Source organism: Tachyglossus aculeatus, chromosome 3 (assembly GCF_015852505.1).
Source record: "Tachyglossus aculeatus isolate mTacAcu1 chromosome 3, mTacAcu1.pri, whole genome shotgun sequence".
In the NCBI taxonomy this organism is placed as follows: Eukaryota; Metazoa; Chordata; class Mammalia; order Monotremata; family Tachyglossidae; genus Tachyglossus; species Tachyglossus aculeatus.
In genome coordinates this window covers 28,492,338-28,499,900 of record NC_052068.1, presented here as the reverse complement: position 1 = coordinate 28,499,900, position 7,563 = coordinate 28,492,338, and positions in this window count along the sequence as shown.

The following is a 7,563-nucleotide window of genomic DNA, read 5'->3' as shown; positions in this document are numbered from 1 at the left end:
CAGGAAGTCATATAGACCTGGGTTCTAACCCCAGCTCTGCCATTTGTCTTCTGTGTGACCCTGAGCAAATCGCTTCACTTTTTTGGGCCTCAATTACCTCATCTGTAAAATGGGGATTAAGAGTGTGAGCCTGTGGGACAGGGACTGTGTCCAACCTGATTAACTTGTATCTACCCCAGCACTTAGAACAGAGCTCGACACATAATAATAATAACAATAATAATAATAATGTTGGTATTTGTTAAGCGTTTACTGTGTGCCAGGCACTGCTCTAAGCGCTGGGGTAATCAGGTTGTCCCACGTGGGGCTCACAGTGTTCATCCCCATTTGACAGATCAGGTCACTGAGGCACAGAGAAGTTAAGTGACTTGCCCAAGGTCACACAGCTGACAAGCGGCGAAGCTGGGATTAGAACCCACAACCTCTGACTCCCAATCCCGGGCTCTTTCCACTAAACCACGCTGCTTTTGCTCATTGTTCTGGCACAGTGAATAGAGCGTAGGCCTAGGAGTCAAAGAGTCATGGGTTCTAATGTCGGCTTTAACACTTGTCTGTCGTGTGACCCTCAGCAAGTCACTTAACTTCTCTGTCCCTCAGTTACAGAGAAGCAAAGTGGCTCTGGAAAGAGCATGGGCTTGGGAACCAGAGGTCATGGGTTCTAATCCCAGCTCCACCACTTGTCAGAGCCATTCATTCTCAGTCTTCTTTTGCGGGCTCCTCCTCCCCCTCCCATCCCCTTACTGTAGGGGTTCCTCAAGGGTCAATTCTTGGTCCCTTTCTGTTCTCTATCTACACTCACTCCCTTGGTGAACTCATTCGCTCTCACAGCTTCAACTATCATCTCTATGCTGATGACACCCAAATCTACATCTCTCTCTCCCTCCCTTCAGGCTCGTGTCTCTTCCTGCCTTCATGACATCTCCATCTGGATGTCTGCCCGCCATCTAAAACTCAATATGTCCAAGACTGAACTCCTTATCTTCCCTCCCAAACCCTGTCCTCTCCCTGACTTTCCCATCACTGTTGACAGCACTACCATCCTTCCCGTCTCACAAGCCTGCAACCTTGGAGTCATCCTCGACTCCGCTCTCTCATTCACCCCTCACAGCCAATCTGTCACCAAAAACTGTCGGTCTCACTTCCATAACATCGCCAAGATCCGCCCTTATCTCTCTATCCAAACTGCTACCCTGCTTGTTCAATCTCTCATCCTATCCTGACTGGATTACTGCATCAGCCTCCTCTCTGATCTCCCATCCTCCTGTCTCTCCCCACTTCAATCTATACTTCACGCTGCTGCACGGATCATCTTTGTGCAGAAATGCTCTGGGCATGTTACTCCCCCCCCTCAAAAATCTCCAGTGGCTATCAAGCAACCTATGCATCAGGCAAAAACTCCTCACTCTCGGCTTCAAGGCTCTCTATCACCTCGCCCCCTCCTACCTCACCTCCCTTCTTTCCTTCTACAGCCCAGCCTGCACCCTCCACTCCTCTGCCACTAACCTCCTCACTGTGCTTCTTTCTCGCCTGTCAATCAATCAATCAATCAATCAATCGTATTTATTGAGCGCTTACTATGTGCAGAGCACTGTACTAAGCGCTTGGGAAGTACAAATTGGCATCACATAGAGACAGTCCCTACCCAACAGTGGGCTCACAGTCTAAAAGGGGGAGACAGAGAACAGAACCAAACATACCAACACAATAAAATAAGTAGGATAGAAATGTACAAGTAAAATAAATAAATAAATAAATAAATAGAGTAATAAATATGTACAACCATATATACATATATACAGGTGCTGTGGGGAAGGGAAGGAGGTAAGACGGGGAGATGGAGAGGGGGACGAGGGGGAGAGGAAAGAAGGGGCTCAGTCTGGGAAGGCCTCCTGGAGGAGGTGAGCTCTCAGCAGGGCCTTGAAGGGAGGAAGAGAGCTAGCTTGGCGAATAGGCAGAGGGAGGGCATTCCAGGCCCGGGGGATGACGTGGGCCGGGGGTCGATGGCGGGACAGGCGAGAGCGAGGTACAGTGAGGAGATTAGTGGTGGAGGAGCGGAGGGTGCGGGCTGGGCAGTAGAAGGAGAGAAGGGAGGTGAGGTAGGAGGGGGCGAGGTGATGGAGAGCCTTGAAGCCCAGGGTGAGGAGTTTCTGCCTGATGCGCAGATTGATCGGTAGCCATTGGAGGTTTTTGAGGAGGGGAGTAATATGTCCAGAGTGTTTCCGGACAAAGATAATCCGGGCAGCAGCATGAAGTATGGATTGAAGTGGAGAGAGACACGAGGATGGGAGATCAGAGAGAAGGCTAGTGCAGTAGTCCAGACGGGATAGGATGAGAGCTTGAATGAGCAGGGTAGCGGTTTGGATGGAGAGGAAAGGGCGGATCTTGGCAATGTTGCGGAGCTGAGACCGGCAGGTTTTGGTGACGGCTTGGATGTGAGGGGTGAATGAGAGAGCGGAGTCGAGGATGACACCAAGGTTGCGGGCTTGTGAGACGGGAAGGATGGTAGTGCCGTCAACAGAGATGGGAAAGTCAGGGAGAGGACAAGGTTTGGGAGGGAAGACAAGGAGCTCAGTCTTCGACATGTTGAGCTTTGGTGGCGGGCGGACATCCAGATGGAGATGTCCTGAAGGCAGGAGGAGATGCGAGCCTGGAGGGAGGGGGAGAGAGCAGGGGCAGAGATGGAGATCTGGGTGTCATCAGCGTAGAGGTGATAGTTGAAGCCGTGGGAGCGAATGAGGTCACCAAGGGAGTGAGTGTAGATTGAGAACAGAAGGGGACCAAGCACTGAACCTTGGGGAACCCCCACAGTAAGAGGATGGGAGGGGGAGGAGGAGCCACCGACCCCCAGGTGTCCGTGTCCCGCCACCGACCCCCAGCCCACGTACCCCCCGGCCTGGAATGCCCTCCCTCCGCACATCCGCCAAGCTAGCTCTCTTCCTCCCTTCAAAGCCCTACTGAGAGCTCACCTCCTCCAGGAGGCCTTCCCAAACTGAACCAACTCCTTCCTCTCCTCCCATCCCCCCGCCCTACCTCCTTCCCCTCCCCACAGCACATGTATATATATATATCTGTACAGATTTATTACTCTATTTATTTTACTTGTACATATTTACTATTCTATTTATTTTATTTTCTTAATATGTTTTGTTTTGTTGTCTGTCTCCCACTTCTAGACTGTGAGCCCGCTGTTGGGTAGGGACCATCTGTATATGTTACCAACTTGTACTTCCCAAGCGCTTAGTACAGTGCTCTGCACACAGTAAGTGCTCAATAAATACGACTGAATGAATGAATGAATGAATGAATGTCAGCTGTGTGGCTTTGGGCAAGTCACTTAATTTATCTGTGCCTCAGTTACCTCATCTGTAAAATGGGGATTAAGACTGTGAGCCCTACATGGGACAACCTGATCACCTTTACCCTCCCCAGCGCTTAGAAGAGTGCTTCGCACATAGTAAATGCTTAGCAAATACCATGATTATTATCATCATCATCATCAATCGTATTTATTGAGCGCTTACTATGTGCAGAGCACTGTCCTAAGTGCTTGGGAAGTACAAATTGGCAACATATAGAGACAGTCCCTACCCAACAGTGGGCTCACAGTCTAAAAGGGGGAGACAGAGAACAAAACCAAACATACTAACAAAATAAAATAAATAGAATAGATATGTACAAATAAAATAAATAAATAAATAAATAGAGTAATAAATATGTACAAACATGTATACATATATACAGGTGCTGTGGGGAAGGGAAGGAGGTAAGATGGGGGGGATGGAGAGGGGGACGAGGGGGAGAGGAAGGAAGGGGCTCAGTCTGGGTTATTATTATTATTATTATTACATCATCTGTACAATGGGAATTGAAACTGTGAGCCCCACATGGGGCAGGGCTTGTGTCCTTGATTTGTTTGCATCCACCCCAGCGCTTAGTACAGTGCCTGCCACATAGTAAGCACTTAACAAATACCATTATTATTATGATAGTAACAACTTGACAATTATTATTATTATTAACTCACTAGGGGTTACACTCCCAGAGTCCCTCTAATAATAATAATAATAATAATTGTGATAAGCCTCTATGTCCTGTCCTGTTAAAGGAATTCCTCAGGACAAGAAGGGCCTTACCTAAAGAACCTGCCGGGCAGCAGAAGGAGACAAGTAACTGCCCCGGACTGGGAGACTGTCCATCAGGATTAGCATTTTCTGGCCTTGCCTTGACTGGCCAAAGGGCCCTCTCTACACAAGTGTGGCCCTTTGGTATCTGGGGCAAAACCAGCACCGCAAACTATTTCTGCCCAAGGCGAGGCCAGAGGCGGTGAAGTGGCTCTGAACACCTGGGATGAGGAATCAATCGATCGATCGATCGATCGATCTTGTTTAGTCAGTCAGTCGATAGTATTTATTGAGCACTGCCTGCCTGCAGCTCACTGTACTCGGCGCTCGGAGAAGCAGTGTGGTTCAGTGGAATGAGGCCGGGCTTTGGAGTCAGAGGTCATAGGTTCAAATCCCGGCTCCTCCAACTGTCTGCTCTGTGACTTTGGGCAAGTCACTGAACTTCTCTGAGCCTCAGTTCCCTCATTTGGAAAATGGGGATTAAAACTGTGAGCCCCCCAGTGGGACAACCTGATCACCTTGTAACCTCCCTAGCGCTTAGAACAGCGCTCTGCACATAGTAAGCATTTAACAAATACCATTATTATTATTATTATTACTAAGAGTGGAAGAGAGGCGGTAGCTCGCAGGCTAGAGGAAGAGGGGCAGGGTTTTGGAGAAATCAATCAATCAATCAATTGTATTTATTGAGCGCTTACTGTGTGCAGAGCACTGTACTAAGAGCTTGGGAAGTACAAGTTGGCAACATATAGAGACAGTCCCTACCCAACAGTGGGCTCAGGGACCCCGATCTGAGTGAGGAGGGGCGGGGTGTCAGGACCCCCAAGGTGGGCGGGCCAAGTTCAGTCTCCCTGCTGAGCCCTGCTTTTAGACTGTGAGCCCACTGTTGGGTAGGGACTGCCTCTATATGTTGCCAACTTGTACTTCCCAAGCGCTTAGTACAGTGCTCTGCACACAGTAAGCGCTAAAGAAGCAGCGTGGCTCAGTGGAAAGAGCCCGGGCTTTGGAGTCAGAGGTCGTGGGTTCAAATCCCGGCTCTGCCAATAGCCAGCTGTGTGACTTTTGGGCAGGTCACTTAACTTCTCTGGGCCTCAGTTACCTCATCTGTAAACTGGGGATTGACTGTGAGCTCCCCGTGGGGCAACCTGATCACCTTGTAACCTCCCCAGCGCTTAGAACAGTGCTTTGCACATAGTAAGGGCTTAATAAATGCTATTATTATTATTATTATTATTGTTATTATTAATAAATACGATTGATTGATTGCTGGGGGGTAAGGCGAGGCCTGGTCCCGGGGAAGGGGAGGTCCTGACTCCGGCCGACCCCAGCCTTGGGGGGCCCGGGGGTCTTGGGGGTCGAGCCTGGAGGGAGGCAAGGCAGGCCCGGCCCAAGCTGAGGGCGGAGAAGGAGGCAACGGAGAGGCGGGCCGGGGCCGCGTCATGGGGCATCCCCCTCCCCTAGCGGAAGTGTCGCCGGCTCCGTGGTACCCACCCTCCCCTCCCCCCCTCGCCCCCCGCCCCTGCCTCGCTTTCCCTTCTCTCTCTCCCCTCCCTCGGACTTTCTCCCATCCGCTATCGGCTCAGCCCGCCGAGCTGGGCCTGTCTGGAGGGGTCTTCGGCTCCTCTTCGCCTCCCTCCCTCCCTCTCTCTCTCCTCCTCCTCCTCTCCCTCCATCCTCCTCTCCCTCCATCCTCCCTCCCCGGGTTTTGCGCGGCTCGGCCCGGAGGAGCCGCCGGGGGAGATCGGCAGGTAATGTCCGCAGACCCGGTGCGGGGCTCTCTCGGCTGGTTGGAGCGGGGCCAGGGGCGTCCCGACGAGGGAGGGAGAGAAGGAGGGACCCTCCCTACTTCCCGTTATTCATTTACTTGCAAAAAGTAAATGATATATATATATGTATGTATGTATATATATATATATATATATATATGTGTGTAATATATATGTAATATAAAATAATGGCATTTGTTAAGCGCTTACTATGTGCAAGGCACTGTTCTAAGTGCTGGGCATATATATTATACACATGTATGTGTATATAATATACACATATAATATACATATATGTATGTGTGTATATATACATAAATATATAATATACGTGTGTGTGTGTGTGTGTGTGTGTGTGTGTATAAAAGCGGCGTCACCGGGAGGAAGGGAAGGTTGACTGCGGGGCGCCTGGCCTTTTCCTGGGTTGCTGACCAGAGTGGAGTAAGAGTGTGAGTGTGTGTGTGTGTGTGTGTGTGTGTGTGTGTGTGTGTGAATCGTACTTTCCAAGCGCTTAGTACAGTGCTCTGCACACAGTAAGCGCTCAATAAATACGATTGAATGAATGAATGTGTGTGTGTGTGAGCCCCGTCCTTCCTCTTCCCCTCCTCCCCCTCCCCCCCGCCTTACCTCCTTCCCCTCCCCACAGCACCTGTATATATGTATATATGTTTGTACGTATTTATTACTCTATTTATTTTATTTGTGCATATTTATTCTATTTATTTTGTTTTGTTCTCTGTCTCCCCCTTCTAGCCTGTGAGCCCACTGTTGGGTAGGGACCGTCTCTGTATGTTGCCAACTTGGACTTCCCAAGCGCTTAGAAGAGTGCTCTGCACACAGTAAGCGCTCAATAAATACGATTGAATGAATGAATGTGTGTGTGTAGGGTGGGGGTGGCCCTCCTCTTCCTCCGGCTCCCGTGGGTTGGCAGCGAAGTCGGGTTGGGATTTGTTTGAGGGAACAGCTGGTGGGAAGAGGGCAAAGGTTGGGGGTCTCCCCCCCCCCCCGCCACGAGAGAGGACTGGGGGCTCTGGGATCAGGGACGGCGGAATCAAAATCAATAAAATTGGTTTTTACCAGATTACGAGAAAGTGTTCCGTCGGGTCTTTTAATTTTTTTTCTTGTTTGTTTTGGTATCGCACCTTTCCCCTGCCCCGCACTAACAGTCCCGAGGCCCCCACGCTGGGCTTCCCTTCCCCGGGCTGGGGGGCTTGATAAACCCTGCTGAACTTCCCCTTCGGCTTCTCCCCGGGTCCCTCATCTCCGCATCTCTGGGGATTAGGGAGTTAGGCCGCTCTCGGGGACTTCAGATATAATCATCACAATCATAATGACGGAATTTGTTGAGCGCTTACGATCTGCGAAGCACTGTCCTAAGCGCTGGATAATAATGATGGTATTTGCTAAGCGCTTACTATCTGCGAAGCACTGTTCTAAGCGGTGGATAATAATGATGGTATTTGCTAAGCGCTTACTATGTGCGAAGCACTGTTCTAAGCGCTGGATAATAATGACGGTATTTGCTAAGCGCTTACTATGCGCGAAACGCTGTTCTAAGCGCTGGGGGGATACAAGGTGATCAGATTGCCCCACGTGGGGCTCACAGTCTTCACCCCCACTTTACAGATGAGGGAACTGAGGCACAGAGAAGTTAATCAATCAATCGTATGTATTGA